The 27,126-nt window shown below is 43.8% G+C and overlaps 1 protein-coding gene across 2 annotated transcripts in view; it reads right to left on the bottom strand.

Moving 5' to 3' along the window:
- The window catches only part of PDZD2 (PDZ domain containing 2), a 238,885-nt gene that overhangs the window by 113,413 nt on the left and 98,346 nt on the right, over window positions 1-27,126 (bottom strand). Inside the window, exon 1 of one of the 2 annotated variants that reach the window (XM_039256413.1) lies at window positions 26,280-26,388. The exons of the other annotated variant lie outside the window; for it this stretch is intronic. The gene's annotated coding sequence lies outside the window, so the exon portion shown is untranslated. Of the gene's footprint in view, window positions 1-26,279; window positions 26,389-27,126 lie in introns of those variants that run through there. 2 annotated transcript variants of the gene reach the window in all.

Raw genomic sequence — 27,126 nt, forward strand, 5'->3', positions numbered from 1 at the left:
GGGCCAAGGGCACACTGTCCTAAGATGGGCCAGGTTCGTATGAAGATTATTTTGAGTTAAAAAGCAATAAAAACTCAGCAGTTTCAGGAAACACACTTTACTTCCCCAACAAAGGCCTAGGAAGAATTTAGATAGAGGACCCACTCCAGGAAGACAGCTAACAGCATAGATAACTGCACTGTACTGTGCAGGAGATACGGTGGCCAGGGAGGAACCCAGTAAGGAGTGTTTGTTCAAACCCATTGTTTGAGTGGCCCAGCAAACATTTGTTTACCAAACATTCATTCTTTTTCATCTTCCTGTGAATTGCATTCCTTCCTTTTGAGGTCCCAAATCCCTACCTTCTACATCTTAGTTGAGAATGACATACGAACCTCATTTTGCCCCTCTTTGATATTTCCTGGACCCTCTTTGTGGTTTCCTTTTATGTATGCTATTAAATTTGGTTTTCTCCTGTTAATCTGCCTCGTGTCAATTTGATTCTAAGTCTGGCTAGAAGGACCTTGAGGAGACAGGATGTTCCTGCTTCCTGACATGGGGGAGATGAAGCTTGGCCATGTCTACCCAGGGCAGGGCTCCCCCTGCCACACTTGTTCTCGGAGCCCCCTGTCGGGCTGACGGATTTTGTCAGGTGGGCAGCACGGGTGTGGTTCCCTGCCCAGCCCTGCCTCCTCCCATTTCCTTTCCCAAGTGTTATCCCCACAGCCATGCTGCACTCTTAGCACTAACTCAGCATCTGCTTCCCGGGAACGCGAGGGAGGGCACTATAAAGAAAATAACAAAGTATGACCCAAAAAGGAGGTGATAGGAAATAATAGTAGCCAAAAAAGGTTGGTAGGAACGGATAGGACTCAGCTAATCTGGGTACAGAAGCAGCCGGCAGAGCATTCTTGAGAAATCAAGCCGGATGAATGGCATTTAAACCTGTTGGCTGGTGGCAGGTTAAATAAACAAACAAAAACCCAAAGGGCAAGAGGCTTCTTTTGCAAAGACACTCCCTTGGATTAGGACTCTGTTCACTCAATACCCAAACAACTTCACCAAACTTCCCCTCAGTATCAAGTGTTTGGAGCAAGATTATGCTTGTTTCAGAGGTCAGCACTGCCATTTCAGGCCCACAGGCAGGATGTTAAACCTCAGAGACTGACCCAGGGGTCTCGTAGGCCTATGGTCACTGGGAGGATTGAATAGAATAATGGACTAAGTGGGCTGGTTTCCCACGTGGCACGTAATAAATACCAGTGTTAGCTCCTTTCCCTTTCAGAAATTGGCTAGGTGATGGGAGGTCAGCCTGTTAGACTGGTCTGTGGCCATTGTCCCAGGTGGAAGGCAAACTCACAGAAGGGAGCAGTCAGAGCCGATTCTGTGGTCTGAAAGGAGCACAGAGAATGACAGTCAAGTCAAGGGGTGAGGGGACAGGGTCTCTGGAAAAATCAAACTCACAAGGACAGGCAGAGTCAGAAATGATCCTAAAACTAAAGATTTGAAAAGGCCGGGCAAATGTGCATTAGACACAGATCCCTCACAGAGAGGCATTTTTTTAAAAAAGTTTATTTGAGAGAGAGAGAGAGAACACATGAGGTGAGGAGGGGCAGAGGGAGAGAGAGAGAGAGAAGCCCATGCAGGTTCCGTGCTGTCAGTACAGAACCTGACTTGGGGCTTGATCTCACAAACCATGAGATCAAGACATGAGCTGAAATCAAGAGTCAGACACTTAACCAACTGAGCCACTCGGGTGACTCTGACAGGCATTTTGAGGGTCTTGTGGGCTATGTTGTTCCACACCACAGAGTAGAAGGGGTGTGTGTGTGCGCTGTAGGGGATCAGGCTCATAAAGGCAACCAGCACTGACTGTGGCCAACTGCAGGCCATATTGTCTGCCAGAGAGAGAGGCGCACATGTCTTTCACAACACAGACCAAGGGTGGCCTCTTGTTTTACTTCCATGTCCATCTGGCTGGGGCCAGCCTCCCAACTCCCCGAGCAACTGCAAGCTCTCTGGCCTGACCTGAACTCCGAGGATGATCCCAGAGGTCCTGGAACAGACCCAGGACTCAGGGTGGAGCCTGGGAGGTTGCCTATCCCAACCAACCATGCTGTGAGATGGGCTGACCCCTGATAGTCTGCACAATATGCGGGCTGCTCATGCTGAGCACAGGCAACTGCCACGATTAAATCAGATGCATGTGTGCGGGAGCAGAAACACTGCCCCTCTCAGCATTCGCTCCTCTCTGACCTGCCTTTCTGCCATTTGTCACAGATAAGTGGACAACAACCCTCTCTTGGTTCAGCTGCCTCCTTTAATTTCTTCTTAAATGTTTTTATTTACTTTGGGGAGAGACAGAGAGACAGAGCATGAGCAGGGGGAGGGGCAGAGAGAAAGGGAGACACAGAATCTGGAGAAGGCTCCAGGCTCTGAGCTCTCAGCACAGAGCCCGATGCAGGGCTCGAAGCCACGAACTGTGAGATCATGACCTGAGCCAAAGTCGGACGCTTAACCGACTGACCTACTCGAGCGCCCCATCAGTTGCCTCCTTTAAAAGGGTTTCTTTTACTTTGCTGAGGCAGGGATTTCAAAAGCCCAGTTGTTTTAATATTAAATGTTTCAACATATTACAATGTCATTACACAGTCAAGCCTTATGATATTTTTTAAATGTCTAGAGAGGGTCTCTGTAGATACATGATCTCAACAATAGGGGAAAACACTCCCAGCACCAATAGCCAGCATCTCTGCTTTTGTGGGAGGTGCAAACAGGTGTGGGTATTTGAGTCACAAGTATGTTTTAGAATATTAGGAACTCACTTTGTTACCAAGTGCTCTCAACAGGAAATAGCTGGCAGACAGCACACACTAAACTTGGAACCCTCCAACTTCGAGCAAACAGAAAACATCCAAAAACAAAATCAGAGCCATGGGCCGCCTGGAAAAATAAACACCCCTCCCCCCCAAAGGCTATTTCTTGAGTTGCACACCAGGAAGAGTGTGATCTGGAAGAATCTGGAAGTGAGGGAAACAAAAGCACTGACCAGAGGACCTTCTCGAATCTCTGGGGGAAGAAAATATGAGAGTTTTCCACTGTGGCACTGTTCCATTTAGACTCAAATATTTCTCACAGATAAAGAGGTATCTTAGCTTGTTCTAGTTTCCCAAACTGAGGACCAAACCACACCCACTTTCACACAGATTGGAGCTTTTTGAGGACAGCAGCGATCAGGGGTCAGGACACCCAAATGCTCCATGTGGGCTCTGGGAAGGACTCAGGACACTGGATTTCAGAAAACACAACAACTCTCAATAACCAGGAGATTTTTTTGCTGTTAACACCTTGCATCCTGAGTTCTCTTCAGAGATTTCATACTAAAGAGACCTAACTGCTGTCTTTTAAAATTTGGTTTTATGGTGCACTGAGAGCATCAAGATGAGATGTGTTTAGCTCCCTGTCTGACCTTCACAAAGGATTGACATATTGGCACCACCTGTTCTCTGAAGGGCCCTTCCTGGTATTTGGCTTCAGGCAAAAGGATGTGATCTTCTAGATGACTTAAGGCAGTGAAAAGCTTGCTTGACAAAACAGACCGGTGGAAAATTTCAATACTGCTGTTTCTTCAAGAACTGAAAAGGAGAGGTCTTTACATTAATAGACACAAAGCTTATAAGGCCCAATTTCACTAGAAATATCTTCAAGGCACAAAAGTAAATATGAGGCAAAGTCCAAAGGGGCTTCTCACAGACTCTCTCAAATTGTTGAAGTTCCAGATCAGAGTCTACAAACCTGGTCTAAAGAAATTGTCTGGGAGCTCCTGGGTGGCTCAGTGGGTGAAGTGTCCAACTCTTGTATTGGCTCAGGTTGTGACTTTGTGATCATGGGATGGAGCCTGACAGCAGAGAGCCTGCTTGGGATTCTCTCTCACCTCTTCTCTCTGCACCTCCAGCCCTTCCCCCCTTCCTTCCCCATTGTGCGCATGCACTCTCTCCCAAAAGAAATATAAACATTAAAAAATATGTCTGGTTTTTAAAGTTTAGATATCCAAATTCTCTCTCTCCCTGGGGCAGAAGTGAGGAATAGAAGGAAAACAAGACAAAAAAGAACCAAGAGGAAGAACAAGTAAGAAAAGTGAGTTTTCAGATTTTAGTCTTCAATCCCAACAAGGCCAATTAATGAAGCTGAATTTAAAATGCCCTGCCTTGGATTTCAAGACGACACAAAGACACCTCTCCGATAACACCGAATCCAACCATAAATCACTGCCCAGATTCCATGGGTGAATGTGGAGGTGAGGGCACGAAAACACACAACTACTCCCCCATGAGGCATTCACTAGCAGACCCAGAAGAGAGTCAGTCTTGTGCCAAGGAACAGATTTTCTCTGAAAATTGAGGAGATGATATACAGAGAATAAGGCTCAAAATATGGAGAGCAGGCAAGCTGGCTCAGTGCTGACTTCATAGATTTCACAGTGCACCTGTAATTAATGTTATAAATTAATGTGTCAATTTCCTAATTAACTCCCTAAATAATTATTATAGTATATTATGAATTATATTATTGATATAATGTTATATTATTGACATGTCATATTGACATTATATATCATTGACATAACTGACATATTTTTAACATAACATTTATATTATAAATTACACTATTATCACAGAAATAAAATTTTATATGACAAAACAGTAATATAAAAATAGATCTTAATAAAATTTATTAGCCACTAGGTACTATTTAATAAAAAAATACTGATCTATAAAATAAAAACATATAATATGAATTTATATTCTATAAATTTTAAAATGATATTAATTATATATGACGAATGTCCCAACAGAAGCACAGGTTACTTCAGTAACTTCTGAAAGAGGGACTGGCCTGCTTTGGGGGTGGATGTGAACATGAGGTTTCCTTCAGGAAGAACCAGGGGTCTGAGGTCCCATAGCAGTTAGCTAGGCTGAAAGGAGGCTTGAAGCATGGGATCTGGATTGAGGAGAGAAGGTCCAGGCAGAAACTAAGATCATGTTTAAGGCCCTGCGTTGGAATTTGACCGTGAATTCTAATTCTGCCTCCAACTGGAGATGTAGTAGTGCAAAGCCTCTGGGTTGAATAGTACCCCCCTTCCCCCAGTTTCACACCTACCTAGAGCCTCAGAATGTGATGTTACTTGGAAATAGGGTCTTTGCAAGGCACATGTAATTAACTACTTAAGGATCACACTGTATCAGAGTGGACTCTGAATCCAATGACAGTGTCCTTATAAGAGACAGAAAAGAACCCAGAGAGACCCAGAGAAGACGGTAGTGTGTAGCTACAGGTGGAGATTGGCATGATCCATCTAGAAGCCAAGAAATGCCAGGGATTTCCTGCAAAGATGGAAGCTGACAGAAGCATAAGACACTTTTTCCCTCAGAGCCTCCAGGAGAAGCCACCTCTGTGCACAAGGTGATTTTAGGCTGCTGACCTCCAGAACCACGAGAAAAGACATTTCTGCTGCTGGGAGCCATTGCATTTGTGGTACTTTCTTAGGGCAGTCCGAGAAAATGAATACAGCCTCGCCACACCCCTTTCAGCTTTTCCAAGACTTTGACTCTTGAACTTCTTTCACAATAAGATGCAATCTTGTAAGCCTCTAAGACCTGCTTAAAATAACTTCATCATGTTTTTCATGGTTATACAACCAAGTAATTTTGAATAAATATATTAGATATGCTACTGAAGTGACTTAAAGCCCCTTTTAACATATTCTTTCAAAATATCAAGATGTATATATCCCTGTTTCCCAAGTAATGCATGCTGTTTCATTTACTTCAGATTAATCTGTAAGAACAAAGATGATGTACTGACTCAAATGTAAATAATATGCATCATTGAAAAATATTTAAAATACATATTTTAAAAATATAGGGAAAATTTACCTATGTGATACTGATGGCATCAATAACAGGAAAAACATTACCCTGCTGTTTTAATTCCTGAATCTTTAGAATCTTTGCATTTGAAATGTATAAAATGTCCTGGTGTATTTTAAAAATTATTATGTTTGGTATTTAGATGACAAGAAATGAGAGAGATTTCCAGCTGCAACTTATAATCATTTCTTCTCACACAATACATTGCAGAGTAAATAGTCTTGACTCCAGTAAACAGCAACAACATTGGCTAGAACAAGAGACAGATGTTATGAATTCATTTTGATCAGACTAATAATGGCACCTGAGATCTGATGAAGGTCATCTTCAGGAGAACCATCACTGTTATGTAACTCATATGTTTTTTTAATTTTTAATGTTTGTTTATTTTTGAGAGAGAGAGAGAGAGACAGAGCATGAGTGGGGGAGGGGCAGAGAGAGAGGGAGACACAGAATTGGAAGCAGGCTGCAGGCTCCAAGCGGTCAGCATGGAGCCTGATGTGGGGCTCGAACTCATGAACCACAAGATCATGACCTGAGCCAAAGTCCGCCACTTAACTGACAGCCACCCAGGTGCCCCTATTTCTCACTAATTTGAATCATCAGTGCCCCTACGCTCCTTGTCTTCCACAACTTAAAAAAAACCCAAACTTTTTAAATATTTATTTTTGAGAGAGAGAGACAGAGTGTTTTGGGGGGAGGGGCAGAGAGAGAGGGAGACAGAATCTGAAGCAGGCTCCAAGCTCTGAGCTGTCAGCATGAAGCCTGATGTGGGGCTAGAACCCATGAACCGTGAGATCATGACCTGAGCCTAAGTTGGACACTCAACCAACTGAGCCACCCAGGTGCCCTTTCACTTTTTAAAGGCATAGCAAGAAAGATACTATCAAGCAGGGGAAACGATTTAGGACTATACAGTGGACCAAACCACTAGGGTGGCTGGAGCTGATCTGTGAGATGAAGTCATGTGGGTATCTGAGTCACAGGAACACCAACGATTTTCCCAGTCAGTATCTGCTCTGAGATTCTTAAACCATTTCAGAGGGAAAATGCTTAAGCAATTATTTTATTTTTGATTTTCAGCAAGACAATTGAAGTTGACTCCATGATCACCTTTAACAACATGACCTCAGGAGCACCTTTGCCAATTCTTGGTAACTTCCCAGTCACAGGTCTATAATATGCAACCTCCTCTCTGAGGGTGGAGTCTTGTGGTACAGTGAGTTTCAGAGAGCTCAAACCACTAAGTGGTGATTTCCCCCTGGGTCAGAGCCAACAGGCATTAACTGCTGTCATATCAGCTTCTCTCCTCACTAAACATGTTTCAGAGAGTATTTAAAAAGCAAACAAACACAATAAAGATGTCAGTGTGTATTTTCCATGTTTCACACAGGCTTCTAAAGGACCCTCAACTTTGGGAGGGGCTCAGTTTCCTCTTTGTCCTTTCCCCTAAGGCATGTGACAGGCTATCAGAACACAGGTTTTAACTTGGCAGCAGCTCCTACCTTTTCCTGTAGGACTAGCAATGGACCGCCATCTTGTCAGCCAAGCATGGACAACACATGTTACACAACAGAATTAAAGACTTCAGTCATTAGGATTGCTCAGACCTTACCTAAAAGTTCTTGTGAAGGGAGGAGTCCCCAGTCATATCTTCTTTAAGACATGCCCACATTTCTACTGGGTGCCTTCATCTAACAGGGCTATTTTCCCTTCCTTATACAATGAAGTTTGGATTTGCTACTCAGAGCCTTCATGTAGGGGAGAGTGGGAGGAAAGGTCAAGAGAATAGTGTCAGACAAAGTGTATCAGTGGAGGGATAAAAGACCAATCAGGGCTGCTGGGGTTACACATTACACTACTATTACTACTACTACCTTACTTAGGTATAATTCTATATCTTAATGAAAGTTAGTAGCAGTAGTACTATTGTCATCACTATGTGACCACTGCAAACTTGTGAGGTGGGCAAGGAAGATGTGGCTGTCACCAGCCTAAAAGTGATAAAATTTAGGAATAAAGATGATGGAGCTTCATGGAGCACATCTGGGCTCCTGGTCCAGAGCACCTTTCTCCTTCTGCACAGAGGCAAAGAGATGGCAAAACTGCTGTGTTCAGAACTGGTTAGACTCTGGCCAAGAAGATCCTCCAGAATTCTCCCTGTGCCATAGGGAGAATGTGATGTTCGCTTGGGAATGGGCTGGGTTAGATCCAGCAGCCCACTGGATAGAATAGGGGTTTTGGAGCATGGAAGACCTAGGTTTGAATCTAGATTTTGTCATTGCCAGTTGTATGATTTTAAAGTGAATTATGTCTTTGTTTCTTTTTTGCTTCAGTTTCCTCATCGGAAATGGATTGCTATGAGAATTAAATATTTAGCAATACCTGAAAAATGTTCACAATGACAATATCCAAGCCTACTGGGTGACATATACAGACAAGTCAACTAACCACATATAAAAATCCCCTTTGGGGACGGGGAAGAGTAAAAACCCATAGGATGAAGTTGAATGCTAGGGAAGTGGATACCAGTCCCACTTGCTCAGAGCAAGTCAATTCTACTGCAGCCCGCACAAGCAAGCCAACTTTCTCACCTAGCATTCTAGAGTGTCACATGCGAATCACCCCAAACTCAGAGTATAGGCTCAGCTAGAAAAAATGTCTGTTTCAAAAGAGCAAGAGAACAAGGAAAATTTTCAGAAATGTCTACCCACCACTGTTGGGTGCCCCTCTGGAAGTTCCACAGAACACAGGTCTTAGACACCTTCAGTGCCCAGCACTGGGCTGATTACATTCAACTTGGCATCTGATGATAAAACCTCCTCAAACTACTCCTCGATTGTTTTTATGTGCTTTGTCATGTTGATCAACAAGACCATGTGCACCTTAAAGTGGGTTCATGGCTCTTTTGCAAATTCTTTTTGGTTTAAATTATTTTTTAAGTTTATTAGTTTATTTTGAGAGCAAGCATGAGCAGGAGAGGGGCAGAGAGAGGGAGAGAGAGAATCTGAAGCAGGCTCCATGCTGTCAGTGCAGAACCCAATGTGGAACTTGATCCCACGACCTGTGAGATCATGACCTGAGCTGAAATCAAGAGTCAGATGCTTAACCGACTGAGTCCCCCAGGTGCCCCATTTTTACATCTCTTGTCCCTGCTCCCCTCTGTCCTCTTCTAGAATGTAGTGTATTCCCAAGCACACTGCAAGCCAACAGTCACAACACATATAATAATAGAACTAAATCCTTTACCCTCGGCACTGAGAAGTAGTGAGAGTGGTAGAAAACAGTGTTCAGAGTATCAACAACAAGGCAATGATGTTCAAAACATGAGAATTTTACAAAAATATATTTAGACATGGAGCCACAATTTTGAAATGTGAATCACTGTAAGTGAGGAAAGGGGTTTAGAAATAGTAATAGCTACTATAATTTATATGCATGTGCTATGGTCTACACACTGTAGTAAGCACATTGAGAAACTTATGCAGTTTGTGAATATATTCCTGCAAAAACTCATATGGTAGGGGTGTATAGTAAGATGTGAAAGTCATTCCTTCATATCATCCTCAAAACCATTCCTATAGCCTTTGACTTTTATCTCATCCATAAGTTTTGTGTATCCTCTCCTTTGTGACTTCCTGCAATTATGGTCTTACTTAGGAGGCCTCCCCACCCTAGATAATATTCTATTTTCTTCTAATACTTTCACAGATTTCATTAAATATTTTTGTTTATAGTTTATTTATTTTTGAGAGAGAGAGACAGAGCACGAGTGGGGGAGGGGCAGAGAGCAAGAGAGACACAGAATCTGAAACAGGCTCCAGGCTCTGAGCTGTCAGCACAGAACCTGATGCGGGGCTCGAACCCATGAACTGGGAGATCATGACCTGAGCTGAAGCTGGACACTTAACGGACTGAGCCACCCAGATGTCCCCACAGATTTCATTTTTATGCTTAGCTTTTTATCCCATCTGGAATTTAGTCATCTATTTTTTAAAAATTAAAAAAAAATTATATATTATTTTCCTTTTATTTATTGTCAAGTTGGTTTCCATATAACTCCCAGTGCTCATCCCAAGTGCCCTCCTCCATGCCTATCACCCCCCTTCCCCTCTCCCCCACCCTCATCAGCCCTTAGTTTGCTCTCAGTTTCAAGAGTCTCTCATGGTTTGCCTCCCTCCCTCTCCCCAACTATTTTTTTTCTCCTTTTCCTCTCTCATGGTCCTCTGTTAAGTTTCTCCTGTTCCACATATGAGTGAAAACATATGGTATCTGTCCTCCTCTGCCTGACATATTTCACTTATGAAATATGTGAAAGGCATAACACCCTCAAGTTCCATCCACATTGCTACAAATGGCCAGATTTCATTCTAGTCATCTATTTTTAAAATTTGTTTTTGATGTTTATTATTTTAGAGAAAGAGAGACAGAGCATGAACAGGGGAGGGGCAGAGGGAGAGAGGGAGAGAGGGGAAGAGGGAGGGAGAGAGAGAGAGAGAGAGAGAGAGAGAGAGGGAGAGGGAGAGGGAGAGAGGGGGAGAGGGGGAGAGAGAGAGAAAGAGAGGCAGACAGAGAACCTGAAGCAGGTTCCAGGCTTTGAGCTGTCAGCACAGAGCCCAACACGGGGCTCAAACCCACAAACTGTGAGATCATGATCTGAGCTGAAAGTTGGACCCTTAACTGACTGAGCCACCCAGGTGACCCTAGTGTCTCCTTTTCATACACCAAATTTCCTGGTATTTATGGGGCCATTTGGGATTCCTTACTTTGTTCCCCTGGTCTATTTGGTAATTCTTGTGCCACACTATTTGAATTACTATAGTTTTAAAGTATAGTTTGCTCTCTGGTGAGAGAGCCCGCATCCTTCCTTATTGTTCTTATTTTTCCAAAAATTTCTCAGCTATTCACTCACTTTTCCCCCTTCCAAATGAATTCCAGCTCATCTGTTCAAGTTCCAAAATAATTCTTTTCAAATTTTGATGGAAACTGAATTTAGTTACAGATAGGAAAGGAAGACAGCCGGATCTAGTATCCTTAAAGGACTGTCTATAGCGTTATAGGTGCAAGAGCTGTGATTACAGACACATAATCTGAACAACTGTTTAGTTATGGATGCAAAAAGTTAAGATCGCCCCCATTAAAAAGCAAACAAATTCACCATAGCCAGCCTTAGATTAGAATCTTTAGAATAAATCTCCGTGCTGTAATCAGCATCCCACAAGTTTTCAACTGAGGCTATGAAATCCAAGAAGGTTTTCTTTAAAAGTTGTTTTTACCAAATTATAAATCAAAGGTATACAGAGGTTACAAATTCAGACGTTCCCGTCACATAATTATTTCAAATCACCATCTCCCTTCTCTATTCTAACCTGAATTTCAGAGTGCAGGTTTTATGATATACTATATGTCCTGGCAGAGATATCTCAAAATTATTACCATAGACATTTAGTGGAACAAGTCCAATTTTAAACTGAAAACAGTACTTTAAAAGAGATTTTTAAATTCTGGCATCCCAATTTATGTAATAATTAAAATTCAATTAAAAAGTCACAATATTAAAACACTGACAGATTTCCTTTAGAGAAGGTGGAATGTATTTTTCCTTAAAAAGAAAAAAACAAACAAAAACAAAAATATAAGAAGGGTTTAAACTTGTTTCAAAGAGTAATAAGAGACAGAAATAAGATCCGTATTTAAAATAGACAAAAATCTTGTGCTGATGCTTGCGGGTAAAGAATAAGAAAACATACTCTGTCTAGTCTACTTTTCATATTTTTTTCCACGCTTCAGGAGATATTAGAAAGATAACAAACCAGCATGACTGAAGTGCAGAGATCACATGTGAGAGCAACAATTTCTCTGTCCAAGAGTCTGCATTTGGCTAACAAAAAGGGGCACAAGACCTCTCTTTTGTGAGACATTACACAGATCCTGTTCTGATTATGATGAGCAGCTGAACCTGCAGAGGATAATGAAGAGGCGGGGTGTGTAGGAGGGATAGACTGGTTTAATACACAGATATCTGAATGGCTATATGAAGAAAGGGGTAGACCACTTCAAAGTGACCCAGGTTATAGGATTAGGACCCATGAGAAAAAGATAAAGGATGAAAGATATTTGGCTTTACAATCCCATGATGGAGTGGCTGCCTTCGGAGGCAGGGAAGTTGCAGGGAGGGTTTTGGATTGGGTGGCAGGCTGGATGCGAAGGCTTCCATAAAGAGAGGCTACCAGCAGTAAGCCAATCACATTGAGCTTGGTGGTTTACCAGGTATGCCACACCCAAGAAACAACGGGGCATCTGGGAAAGGCAGTGAAGGAAGAGAGGAAAGGAAGGGAAGGAAAGAATGTGGACACATGGAAAGATGATGAAGGAGGAGACAAAGTCTTGCTTGAACAGTCAGGGAGCTGTCATCTGACCAGCCTTTGGACTTGGAGAAGTTTCCACTACATGAGGGGTAGTGGGGAAGGGACATTTATTATCTGTTCCCATTCCCAGGAGCCAGACCACAGGCACATGACATAGCTTTGGCTCTCTCGAGGCTCTTGCTTGGCACTCTGGACATGAGGAAGCGATAGGACACAGGGACAGATAGAGGCAAGTCACAGGAGTCCAGTAATCGTGGTGGTGTCCTAAGCAGACTGCTCCTGTGCCATCACCTTGGATGTGTTCTTGGCCACTTGGTTCTTGCCCATTCTCTTGAGCCCAGACCTTAACACTTCTGTTGGCTTCTGGAAGCTACCATTTTGTCACTAAATTTCTTTTCTGCTTAAATGAGCCAGAATTGGTTTCTATTACTTGCAACTTCAAAACTCTGTTAGGATCACATAAATTGGGGAAGGAAGTACTTAACAGCTATGTTACATTATCCTTATGCCATATATGGGGATGAAATTCTTTAAAAGTTACATGGCACCTAATATTGGTTGCATTGGAGAGCTAATAATAAATTAGGATCTCTACCCTAATTGTTTCCAAGGTTCTGAAATATTAAATCAGGGCTGGGGGGTGGTAGAGAAGCCATCACATTTCCAACCCGCCCCTCAAAGTTTTGCAAGTAATTCTAATGCAGAGTCTCAGAAGTCTGGCATTTGGGTTTCTAAGCAAATGAAAGTGACATGAACCATTAAATAATTTGTCTGGTTGTCTAAAGTATTTTGTCTCGGGCCAAATCTGATCAACCTACAAGTGTCTAAAGGGTCAATCTCACCTCCTACTCTTTTTGTTAGCACATAACTTCTCTCACAGAACCTGGTCTCCATCGCCCCCCCCCCCCCCAAATTGTACTCTTTCACTCTCTGGGAAGGCACTTCCCATTCTCTCTGCCTATACAGATCCTACTTATGCATCAAGGTCAGTTTAAGAATGGCTTCTTAACACCTGGGTAGCTCTGGCAGTTGAGCTTCCGACTCTTGATTTCAGCTCAGGTCATGATCTCATGGTTTGTGGGTTTGAGCCCTGCATCTGGTTATGTGCTGCCAGTGCAGAGCCTCCTTGGGATTCCCTCTCTCTCTGCCTCTCCCCCATTTTTTCTCTCTCTTCCAAACAAACTAAAAAAAAAAAAAGAGAGAGAGAGAGAGAGAGAGAATGCCTTCTTTCATGAACTCTTTCCTTTCCATTCCAACCTAGGATTTTTTATAACATCAATTTTCAGAGCTGGAAGTGTCCTCTAGGAAGCACATGCCATCTCTGTCATACCATTAGTTCACATATTCACATATTCCTTTCATTAGAATTAATTTCTTCCAGTTTCACTGTCTTTATACCTTATCTTTCCAAGTCCATAAGTTTTCCTTCAGCAACTCTAGAGAAACATAGTTGGTGCTTAATATCACTAAGGTTAAATTACCACACACTGATTCCCCTCATTCTCAAGCACTGTTATTATTTCCTGGGAAGAAAAGTAAAGCTTAATCCATTCTAGAGATCTCTCTCTGTTGGAACCATTGCAGACATTTTTACAGATACTAAAATCTGTCTGGTTCTTAATCTAGTCTGGAACACAAGGTCAGAAACCCTGCCATTCTCAAAAAGACAAATCTTGAAGCATTTTCACTACCCAGAGCCAGGAGAGGCAGGAAAGACAGTCCCTGCCTTTGAGCAGACAGAAAAGCATCCTGTGACTTACATGTAGCAACTTGCTCACCCAAACAATTCCTGGCTCTGGAAAGTGGCCACTAAAGGGCAGAGGGTGTGAAATGACTCACTTTATGGGCCATTGGAGCTACTTTAATCAGGAAATTTAGAAGTGATATATTTCTGTGGGAATCCTGATTCCCTGCCCCTACCCAAAGTAAGCCTTTTATTGGGTTATGATAGAATAAAGTATTTCTTCTACCCATAGTGATTCTATTTGGAGCCACTCAGCAGAAAGGTAAAGTGTCTGGGGGGTAATACAATAATATTGGTGATGAAGACACTACCCTAAGATCATATAATGCTTTGTGCGTTTTCTCCCAAAGCCCTTCTACACACTGTTTTGTCTGAATTGCACAATAAGTTTGTAAAGGAGGAAGTGCAGACAGAATTATGCTCATTTTACAGATGGGGAAGTTGAGGCATTGGAGGTTCGAGTGATCTAATGGAGAGGTGGGACCCCCTTGGCATTCTGGGGGCCTCATTCTGTTAGCTGTGGAAGCAGCAGGGTGGCTGCTGTCACTGACATTTTAGTGCTAGAACTGGGGACATTATTTGGGTGAAATGTGGTCTGGCACTGCACATATGTGGGCACTGGATTTTTGTTGCTCTATGGACACCTCAGAAATAAGGCCCCTGAGGCTTAAAATAAGTGGCTAGGGTCAAGGAGCAGGGAGTCTGCATTGGGCGTGATTGATATACATTATCCTACATGACACCCTTCCCCCCATGTAGTCAGCCAGTTTATGCACAAACCCTCAGTGTTCTCATTCATAAAGTAAGGGCTCTGGGTCTGGGACAGCAGGTCTACGGCAGTGGTTTCAAGCATGGCTGATTAGAAGAATAATGTAGGGAGACTCTTATCCAAAGAAGAAAAAAAGAGATGTTCATTACATACAAGATTTAAGCAAAGAAAAACCACATGCATAAGAAATAAAAAAGAGGCCCAATCTTTATTACCCATTAGTGACAGGACAGCAGTGATGCAAAAACATTCTGAAACAGATGACCACCATGTGAGGGATTCCTTTACTCCCTTTACAAGAACAACTCTAGACCCTCACTGAGAATGGAACTTGGGGCTTGGCAATCTGTATTTTATAAAATGCCTCTTGTGATACGGCCAGATTCACGGACTGGCTTTTGGGAACCAGGACGCTGATGGTAAATAGGGAGTCTTCCCCACAGATTGGTAATAAAACAACATGTTTTTCAGGGAGCAGTCTCCTGGTCATGAGGCGTCATCTGTGTTCCTCAAGGCTGGGATTGCCACACTTGAGGGTATAGGGAATTGGCCCCGAAAGTAGGAATAGTAAGGAAGAATTAAAAGAAATACAAATCAAAACCACACTGAGATACTACCTCACTCCAGTCAGAGTGGCTAAAATGAACAAATCAGAGGATTCTAGATGTTGGCGAGGATGTGGAGAAACGGGCACCCTCCTACACTGTTGGTGGGAATATAAACTGGTGCAGCCCCTCTGGAAAACAGTGTGGAAACTCCTCAAAAAATTAACACTAGAACTCCCCTATGACCCAGCAGTAGCACTGCTAGGAATTTACCCAAGGGATACAGAAATGCTGAGGCATAGGAGCACATGTACCCCAGTGTTCATAGCAGCACTCTCAACAATAGCCAAAACATGGAAAGAGCCTAAGTGTCCATCAACAGATGAATGGATCAAGAAGATGTGGTTTATCTATACCATGGAATACTACATGGCAATGAGAAACAATGAAATCTGGCCATGTGTAGCAACGTGGATGGAACTTGAGGCTGTTATGCTGAGCGAAATAAGTCAGGCAGAGGACAGGTACCATATGTTTGCATGTATAGGAAGATTAGGAAGAACTTAACAGAGGACCATGGGTGAGAAGAAGGGGAGAAATAGTGGGGGAGAGGGAGGGAGGCAAACCATGAGAGACTCTTGAATGCCGAGAACTGAGAGCAGATGGGGTGGGGGGGAGGGGAAGGGGGTGATGGGCATGGGGGAGGGCACTTGCGGGGATGAGCACTGGGTGTTATATGGAAACCAACTTGACAATAAACTATTAAAAAAAAAAGAAAAACAAAGAAAGAGAGTGGAAATAGTAAGAGTCATCTTGTAATGGCCTTGCACTTGTGGTGTCCCACGGGCCACATCTACACACACACCCTTCCTCAGAGAGGACCCCCACCCCAGGGAGCAGAGATGGAGTCAGGCAGGAAGTATGCAAGCTGAGGCAGCTGGTGGGTCCTTACACTGGAACCAGGTAAAGGAGGAGAGGATGTAAGAGAGTCTAGTCAAGGCAAGCCCAAAGACTGCAAGTATCCTGTTGTGATTATTCAGCCCTAGACATGAGAGAGAACACTGAATCTAGGTCCCTGGAATATACCTTAAGACTTATTCCATATGAAGTCCTCAGGTTCAATTACCTCTCTCCTAGGAAGTTAGGGCTCAGATGGCAGAAACTAATGGCAAACAAAGATGGCAGTAACATATTGGTGCCTGGAAGGATCCTTTCTTCATTAGGAGTTAATAGACTGGGTTTTGGATGCCAATCTCCTGGGAGTTTGATTAGCATAAGTCAGTCTCCAGGCAGCTGATAACCTCTGGTAGATGGACATAATTGGATTTCCAGACCTCTGTGGCTATTCTGTGAGGCCACCAGCAGGCCACATGACATAAGTGGTTTGGCCAAGGTCCGAGCACCTTTAGGGGGCAGCAGATCAGGACTGGGGGATCTGAGATTATGAAAGAATGTTGCTTGGGCCACAGAAGCACAGTGACTTCTTTCCCTGCCATACTCTGCCAAAGGACTTTTCCCTAATTTGCAAACATCCCTGAAAATCTTACAAAGCACACAACTTGCATCATTTAATTACACATGTAATAAATCACCCTTGGGGAAAGAAGACACAGAGCTCCTCAGGGCAGCGCATAAGGTCACCACGCACACACAAGGATCGGATGGCCACCCCGCCCTCTCTTGGCCGTGGCGATGCTCTTCCCGGCTCATCCTGCGCACACCAGCCCCGGAGCTCTGGCAGCGACCCCTCCCGGAGCAGCAGCTGCAGCAATGTCCCCGACAAGGCATTCCCATGACAGAGCCAGCTGGAAGACCCCCATCTGCTACTGTGCCCTTTATCTTGATGGCCTCTCCCAGGCCTGAGCCTCCACCACGTTCACTCGCCAGCCTGGCAGCTACTCTGGGCTCCAGAAGACCGAACAGAGGACGCCCTGAAGCAAGGGAAGTCTTCTTTTGAGATTCTCCCACCTTCCCTCTCCTGGGACATCTCTTCCTACAACCAAGTGTTACAATAATTAAGCTGTTGCCTATAACAGAGGTTAAAATTATTAGAAGTGAGTTTGGAAAACACAGGCCTTTATGTGGATTGCTGTGTGCTAGAGCCTGGCTACTTTGAACTTATTAGAAATGCAAAAAACCTCAGGGAACACCCAGACCCGCTGCACAAGAGTCTGCATTTTTGTCCCCAGGTGACTCACAGGTTAGAACACACCTTACTGTCCTCAGTTAATATTTTTCTCCTGGTAAATAATAATCTAAATATCAAATGGTGTGAATAGACATTTTTTTCAAAGAAGACATCCAGATGGTTAACAGACACATGGAAAGATGCTCAATATCACTCATCATCAGGGAAATACAAATCAAAACCACGATAAGATACCATCTCACACTTGACAGAATGGCTAAAATTGACAACGCAGGAAACAACACGTGTTGGTGAGGATCCAGAGAAAGGAGAACACTCCTGCACTCTGGTGGGAATGCAAACTGGTGCAGTCACTCTGGAAAACAGTACAGAGGTCCCTCAGAAAGTTAAAAAATAATACTACCCAAGATCTAGCAATTGTAGTATTAGGTATTTCTCCAAAGGATACGAAATTACAGATATGAAGGGAACATGTACCCCAGTATTAACAGCAGCACTATAAACAATAGTCAAACTATGGAAAAAGGCCAAATGTCCATCAACCGATGAATGGATAAAAAAAGATTCGGGGGGGTGTGCGCGCATACACATACACACAGGAATATTATTCAGCCATGAAAAGGAGTGAAATCCTGCCATTTGCAATGACATGGATGGAGCTAGAGTGTATTATGCTGAGCAATATAAGTCAATCCGAGAAAGACAAATACCATATGATTTCACTCATATGTGGAATTTAAGAAACAAAACAGATGAACATAATTGAAGCGAGGAAACAAGAGAGAGGGAAACAACTTCTGAGACTCTTTACGATAGAAAAGAGAAGGTTGATGGAGGGAAGTGGGTGGGGGATGGGTAAATGGGTGATGGGCATTAAGGGTACTTGTGTTGAGCACTGGGTGTTATATGTAAGTGATGAATTACTAAATTCTAATTCTGAAAACAATATTACACTATATGTCAACTAACTAGAAATTAAATAAAAATTTGCAGAAATAAATCAAATGGTAACCTTTAAGACAGGCAGTCTTTTCTTCTCTCTTTTCTTTTCTCTTTCTTTCTTTCCACTTTATACCATGGACCTCTCTGGCTGTCAGGTAAAATCTCACTATTTTTACATGCATAAAATATCTAGGATTACAAAGAAAACCAATTATGTTGAAACAGAATACTCTAAATATTTTTAAATGTGTGCCATAACCTATGTGCTTCTTTATTAACACATTAAATAAGAAGATATTGCAACAAAGTTTATTAACTGGCATATTTTCATTTTTTTAATGTTTTATTTATTTCTGGGAGACAGAGACAGCGTGAGCAGGGAAGGGTCAGAGAGAGAGGGAGACACAGAATCTGAAGCAGGCTCCAGGCTCTGAGCTAGCTGTCAGCACAGAGCCCAACGTGAGGCTCGAACCCACGAACCGGAGATCATGACCTGAGCCGAAGTCGGACGCTTAACAGACGGAGCTACCCAGGCGCCCCTAACTGGCATATTTTCAAAGTTGTAATGCGCATAACATTGGAAGATATCCGCGACAAATAATATGCACCATTTTTACCGGTGCCAGGCAGGACTGTTAATACTGCTGTGCTTTGGCCCTAAATCAATTATTGAAGGAAATACTGAATTTCAACTACAGTTTAGTGACAACAAACATTTATTTCTCCTCCCTCCCAGGTTCACAGTCCCCCTTTAATCTATTAATAGAACTTAGGTTAAGAGTAAGAGATGCTTTGGGGCGCCTGGGTGGCTTAGTCGGTTAAGCGTCCGGCTTTCGCTTAGGTCATGATCTCGCGATTCGTGGGTTCGAGCCCCGTGTCGGGCTCTGTGCTGACTGCCAGCTCAGAGCCTGGAGCCTGCTTCAGATTCTCTGTCTCCCTCTCTCTCTGACCCTCCCCTGCTCACACTGTCCCTCTCTCTCTCTCTCTCTCTCTCCTAGAAATAAATAAAAATATTAAAAAAAAAAAAAGAGTAAGAGATGCTTAGGGTTCTTATGCAAAAGGAGGTAGAAATTTGTGCCCCACATCTGCCTCTCTGTCTTATCTTGGTTTGGGCAAAGCTGGCCAAATCACTTCCTTCTCCAATAGACTACATTTGCCTTTTTGGCTTCTGTCCACTGGCTCTGATGCAAGTTCCTACCACAGAGATGAGTATTTAGATGTTTAAGAAGTATGTCTGATCAAATCCTTTAGGTTGGGGTCCCGACTATTTCTGAAACAGACATGCCAGGCTACATTCTGAATACCATTGGACAGAGTAACTAAAACAGTCCCATTTTGTAGGAAGCTGCCGTCTCCGTCAGCATAGGTACTTCCCTACAAATGTGGATTTAATATAAATTACGGACATTGAGTTCTGAAACATTCTCCATCCTCTGCCAGAGAGCCTGGGGCAGGCTCCCTCTCTCTTGGATCATAAGCACCTTTTCAGGGTAGTTTTCTTGCCAAGAATAAGCAACACTTCCCAGAGCCATGTCAACTGTGGTTCTCAAAATAAGATCCATTTTCAGAAAAAGCCAAAATCGATTTGTCTCTGAATTTCAAAATTGCACATCCAAGGCGTCTACACCGCTCTGCAGGCCACTTTCCCCTCATACTAACCGAAGTGCCATGAAAGCAAAATGGAACTAAACACATCAGCCTTGGGGGACTTCATCTGACACTTGGCTTGAACTCTCGCAGGAAAGTCGCTACTACACAGTGAAGCAATTCTCTAACAAATACAAATCATGTGAGCATGTTTGAGCCACCACATGTTTACAAAAGGAAGAAAGACCTACAAACTTGAGACCCAGGCTTATATAAAGATTTCTGCTCAAAAACAGCCACGTCTCCAGGTGCATGTGAATGCCATGAATTAATTTCCATTTGCAGCCCTTCTCCCTGACACATAGTACACACACTAGTCACTCACACTTAGATTTTCTTTACCTAGGTTTGCTCTGCTAAACCTTGCATTTCAAACACCCTACAATTACCTTTATCTAGTTCTCCATCTATCCTGGTTCAGGGGCAGGTAATCTAGGATATGGTTATAAGAAAGAAAATAGGCTGAAAGTTGAGGAAACCTCACAGATTTGAGGGTCAATCTGTGGATAAGAGTCTATCACAGTAAATCATATCAGAGTAAATTGTTTTTAAAATTTAGCACTGCATTATTCACTGTCATTGGACCCAGAAAGGTGACTATTTGCAAGGCTTGATGCCTTAGCTTTGAGACTGCTTTGGTTTTAGAGTAACCCAGAGGTTGCTGCTGGAGTACATAAAGTATCCACAGTAAAAAGACTAAAGCTGACAGCAGATTCTCTCCCCACCCTGAAATCCCAATGGCAACAAATGTAATTAATTAAGCCACCAGAACACTGTAGAGATGATTCATGTTTCTCCTAGTGAAAGTTTGAAATAACTGACTCTACCCACTTAAAGATGAAGGGTTGAATTTTTGTTACCATAAGAAACGCATTAAGAATGTCTAATTGGTTATAGATATAAGAATGTCTAATGCCTCAGCATTATGCCAACAGCACAATTTCCACCACACAGAGTTCTGGTGGACCACTGGGTCCTCCATAAAATCCCCACCCACCAAGATGTCCCCAGGTACCTTTTCAGCTGCAGCGTTCAGTTCTCCTTCAACATTCTTTCACTGGATTGAGGGAGAAGCTGAAGTCAAGCAAGTCCTAGCCTGTCAAAAGGATTGTGCAAAGGACTTAGCTTCCCAAACCCAACCTGCAGCTTTCGTTTAAGCCACCTTCTCCCCTGTGGTGCTTAGAGGCAAGTTTCCGTTTCCCACTCTGGGTCTTTACTGCTCCCTGCTCAGACCATCTTGCATCTGTTACAGTAAAATACCTGCGATGTTTCCTAAAGCCGACAGCTTACTGCCAATGTTCAACCTTCTAACCTGCAGGCAGCGGTCTGGGAGCTTTAGTCAAAGAGTTGCAAGGTGAAGGCTAAGGGGAAATTTGGTAAGTCCAAGGCATGGTTCCTTAGAAGGCAGACTCTCCTCTGGCTGATGGAACCAGCCTGCAGTAGAAAAGAAAACTTTTGCTAACGGGGCAGAAACGAGAGCAAAAGGTATGAGTATAAGGTTGTTATCCATTGAGAGTCCCAGGATGAATCCAGAGTCGTGCCGTTCAAAATGAAGGTCAACTATGGTGCCTTTGGCTCCCACTTACCCCTGGCTTGGGCACTTCAAGTGTGTTCTTATTTGGGTGGGAACTGAAATTGCTCACTACAGCCCCCCCCCCTTTTTTTTGGAGGGAGAGGGAGGAGAGACTAAGAATTGTTTAAGCTTTTGTTAAAAGGGCAAGGCTTGAGAAGATAGAACATAGAAATAGAGGGGCGCCTGGGTGGCTTAGTCGGTTAAGCGTCCGACTTTTGCTTAGGTCATGATCTCGCGGTTTGTGGGTTCGAGCTCTGCGTCGGGCTCTGTGCTGACTGCCAGCTCAGAGCCTGGAGCCTATTTCAGAGTCTGTATCTCCCTCTCTCTCTGACCCTCCCCTGCTCACGCTGTCTCTGTCTCTACTAGAAATTAAAAAAAAAAAAAATTAAAAAAAAAAGAACATAGAAATAGAAAGCTATCTATCTACTCTGGAAGGAAGAAATGTGCAAATATTCTTTTGCCCCCACCGTCTGGGGAGTCACACTGAAATAGAGGCTTTAGAACTGAACTGATATTCAAGCACCACTCTGGTCGAGCCTCACACTCACCCTACTCGGCCGATTTCCAAGTTGGTTCCCATCTTTTAATCTGGGAAGAAAACTAGAGTGGATATTAGAAAAGCAAAGAAGATAGTCCCAAGTATGTCTTGCTTTAAGACACCTGATAGCCTCCAAACCTCTAAGTTACCCACAATACAAAGTAATGCTTCTCTTTTACACTCCGCCCCTTCCTTTGCTAAGCAGAGCAGGTATCATGTGAGTGAAGTCTGACTTATTGCCCAGGGACTGGTATCCAAGCCGAGACTGTGTGAACTCACCCTGTGCCTGAGTGAGGCCATCTATGGAATGTAGTGTAGTGTGGCTGCGTGCCCACGCACACCTAGATTTAACAAAGCATGGTAATGTGATGCAATGGGCCAATCAGCAGAATGGGACATCAGGAGATGTCGTAGTAGGGCACACTCCGCCCCTTCCTTTGCTAAGCAGAGCAGGTATCATGTGAGTGAAGAAGGATGCCACCACCTTCTTCACTGGCCAATGAGGAGACAGCAGAGCTCCAGTCAGGACATTCAAGGTGAGAGCGATGTTGTGCTCCACCCCCCAGCCCACACGGCAGGCGATGTGTAGAAGTGATGTTTGAAGTTGAGAGGGTACATTGCCACCTGAAGTTCTTAAGAGGGGCACAAAGCCATACAAAAGGGATCCCTGCCAGCCACTGAGAGATGAAATTATTGACTCTTTCATGCACATGATCACAAGCTTCCCTTTCTAACTCAGAATCATAATTTCTATTTGCTTGGCTGTTTCTCTCTTCTAGATTTTACATACTTTTGTACACATAAGTAAACATTTAGCTTGGTCTTTTGTCCCATTCACCAACATGGAAAAGCTGATGAACAGAGGTCAGATTTTAGCCCTGTTCAGATAGCCAAAGAGAGGGGGCAGCTCCAGCTCTGAGCTGACACACTTGCTCTCCCGATATTCTATAAATGAGTTGGCTGATGAAGGGCTGCTCGTGGCTTATCCTCCAGTTTAGCTCATGATCAGATTTTGACTGCTTGGCTGCTTCTGTCTCTTTATGAGCCAATTCGGTCACATGGTTCAGAAACAAAAAGGTCCCTCACGCTACTATGAGATAGCAGGTAGTTCGAGAGCTCTTAGGTACATACCGCCAACTCATGCAGAGGAAGCGGTTACTCACCCTCTAATCATGGCCTTCTGGGAACCCAAAGCTGACCCTTTACCCCAGACCCTGTGCCCCATTAAATTTGGCCATACAGCACCACACCCTCTTGGGAAACCTTAATAAATGGCTTCACGTGCTGGGATTCCTAACTGTGCCTTGCTTGGGGAGTCCAGGCCTAGTGTGCTCTGCTTCTGGTTGAGTTTCAGCAGTTACACAAATCAGGTTTCTGACTATGTCTTAAATTCCAGCGCATACAGGAAGAGCAGGTTGCTTAATCTCTAAATTCAGAGCCAAACTCCTTTCTAAATACAGACAAAGGTGCTGCCTGGATCACATGGTAGATTAAAGGACCCACCCTTGCCAGTTCGGACAGGCTGACTTGTCAAGTGCATTGCCGCCATCTTGTTTTCCAGCCCCGAACTCCCATGGGACACCATACTATACATATTTTCATACTTCCTCACTTGTTTTCATCTGTCACCCTGGGCCCCACCCCCATTCTTCTCCACTGACAGCATCCAATTTCCAAATACAGGGCACTAGGCAGCTGAAATGTCTCAGAGGGAACAAAATTAATACTGGCCATTTTGTTTTTCTTCTTAAACTACAATCTCCTTGTGAGAAACTTTTCTGTGTTTCTGCAGTGGACAATAAGCTACTTACTTACTGCTCCATAGCCAGGCCTGCACTTTTGATACAAGTTAAACATGAGCAAGGTCACCAGATTTTCCTCTTCCCTTATTAGAAATGACATTAACAATGAAATACTGTGCTGGGTGGAGGAGAACTGCATGTTCAGGGAAAGGCTGGTGGACCTATCGCGAGCTTTCTTAAACACCAATAAAGGAACACTGTTCTGGATATGAGAAAACATGATATTCACCTCACTCACTCTTTTTTATTACAGAAAACAGCTTTTCCCCCCCAAGTCCAATAGCAAACAACTCAGGCTGTAGAATTCTGGCCAGCATTCAGTCCACAAAAGAGAAACAAGGAAGTGAATCATTTTTGTGTAAGTTAGCGGAATTTTGTTCCCCATCAGGCTCTTTCAGTAGTGGGCACTGTCAACATGTGGTGGGTCTCCCAGATGCCTTCACCAGAAGGTTCACCAATGAGGGGAGAGGAGGAAAATCCAACCACAATGCACAGTTCACCTGATGTTTCTTTCCCATTGATCAGACCCTGCAGAAAATCTTCCAATGTCCCTGCTCCTGAATCCACCCTTAATAATGCCTTTTAACAGGCTGAGAAAATAAAATCAGTTTCCCGAACAATAGCTCATTCAAACTGTTGAGAACTTGAGCTGTGTCAACAACCCATTGATCATTCTGGTCATGAATGATGTTAAAAATCAGAGGTCAGCAACTATTTTCTTTAAAGCGTCATAGAGAAAATATCTGAGGCTTTGTAGACCTTATCTGTCTCTGTCCTGTATTCTTGTTTGTTTCTTCAATCCTTTAAAATGTAAAATACATATCTAGCTCCCAAGCCCTCTGAATACAAGATGAGACAGGCTGGGTTTGGTTCACAGGCCACAGTTGGCTGACCTCTGACTGCTTCTAGAATGCACCCTGAAAAGAAGTCTGTCCCCCAGCTCAGCTTAAGTCACAGCAAAAGCACCTGGAGGAGGCAATGGAAAGGATGGGAGACAAAGGGACCCCACCCAACTGATGAGAGGGGGCCAGAGAGGACAAGACTCAGGGACGGTGGGAACAGGAGAGGCTGTTCCCCCTCCCCTCCACATAGTGGAGAGAAAAACAAAGTAGTGATAAGGTACGGGCTTGCCCTGACTAAGCACAGCCATCTCCCAGCCCTCCAGGCCTAAAACGCAAAGCTAGAAGATGTGGCTTCTCCAGCTTGGGGTTGAGGACAGACACAGCCAGCCTGTAAGGGAAGCAGCTCGCACACCAGCCTCCTCAGACACATCCCTGTGGCTAACATGGCATTCTCAAAACCTCGCCTCCAAGAGGGCCATTACTTAGGCTGGGCTAGTCCACTGAAACCTTAAGTTCTCTATCTCATTCTGATGCTTTTGACACCATTTCTGACCCCCTGCATGTCAGCCCAAGTCCACTACTCTGACCACTTCACTGAGGGGAAATGCATGTCAAATTAGCCAGGCACCTATCAGAAGCAAGGCCTGGCAATGGTTCGGAAACCTAGGCTTGAGATGGTCTTTATTCTGTTCCTCTTCTCACAAGCCCCAACAATGGAAAGGATGCTCTGAGACTTAGCTACAGATCCGTCTTTAAATTATCCTTGCATGTGGCTGCAACCCATGGCCCTCCACATTTACTTTCTACTTCTGAGAGTGAAGACATTACTATGACAGTTTGCAATCCTCTGACCCTTATCTCCCTCCCCCTTCCCACCATGACAAATATTCAGATCCACACTTTACTTTCCAATTCTCTGACTTAGAAGCCAAGCAAGAAAGCCTGCCTTAATGGAGAAAACATTAGTGCATTCAGGCTTCACTCTGGATCCCAGTCAATTTCTAGATATTTCACAGCTGTTGTACATCTACCTCCTTTCTTACAAAAGCCAGCAAAAATTAGCAAGCACCTTGCTGGCACTGAAATGTGAAAAATACAATGGTCGAGCCTGAAAATCAGTTTCTGGTTGGCTATCTTCAAACTATTTGTTCTAAAACAGCGCCTGAAGTTCATTTATCATCTGCCAAGTTTAAAGTCAGTTTTAATTGAATGCTGCATGGTTTCGTAGGATTGTTTTGAAAGCAACCTCCAGAATAGAAGTCATTTGGTCATCAAAGTAGTAACTGAGAAAAACTCTTTCTTGGCCAGCTATCTGCACAATTCAAGCTAGGTCTGTTTCTGATGTCAATATTATCTACTCATTTCTCATATGCTTAAAAAAAATGCAAACATGTAAGCTGTGTTCGGAGAGAACAGAGGATTGTCTCCCCTGCTTGCGTCTCCCCTCCTACCTGCTTCTGAGCCGGGATCAGGTGAGCGTTCTTCACGTGCTTCACACCCACTTGCATAGGACAGGCTCCAAAGTTTGTTGTGCTTCATTTCCCTTCTCCATTCAGTCCTTTAAAGTCCTGGGTTATTAGCTATCAACAGAAATGTGAGGCATGCCAGCGCGCGCTCTGACTTCCTGCCCGCTCCCCATGCTCTACTGAGCTTAGGAGCAGATTTTCTCTCTCCTCCTCCAGCTTTACCTCCTGAGCTCGAGGGCCCCACCCACAGCACTCAGATCATTTTTCATTTATGAGTGCATCCAGCGAAACTGTGTTCATAAGAGAATGAGCCAACTCGTGCCCTGCTAGTGTCCTGGAACCATGCTGCTAAAAGCAGCTTAAATTTCCAGGAGTACAGGGGGGCATTAGATCCTGGCAGAAGTTGTCTGTGATTTCCTGCTGCAGGTATCTGCAGACCAGACTTCCATCCACAAAGGCCCCGCACCTTGGTGATGGCGTCACAAGAGTTTCATTATGCAGATGAAACCACAACCTGAAATGCACTGAAGATTCCAGGCATGAGACAACAAAAATGCACTAAGAATGTGAAGCCAGGGGGGCGCCTGGGTGGCTCAGTCGGTTAAGTGTCCGACTTCGGCTCAGGTCATGATCTCAGGGTTCATGGGTTTGAGCCCCGCATCAGGTTCTGAGCTGACAGCTAGCTCAGAGCCTGGAGCCTGCTTCAGATTCTGTATCTCCCTCTCTCTCTGACCCTCCCCTGCTCATGCTCTCTCTCTCTCTCTCAGAAATAAATAAAAACATTAAAAAAAAGAAAAAAGAAAAAAGAATTGGCGAATGAGAGCCAGTTGGA

This window comes from Hyaena hyaena, unplaced genomic scaffold (genome assembly GCF_003009895.1).
Source record: "Hyaena hyaena isolate Hyena2069 unplaced genomic scaffold, ASM300989v1 scaffold_577, whole genome shotgun sequence".
NCBI classification, from domain to species: domain Eukaryota; kingdom Metazoa; phylum Chordata; class Mammalia; order Carnivora; family Hyaenidae; genus Hyaena; species Hyaena hyaena.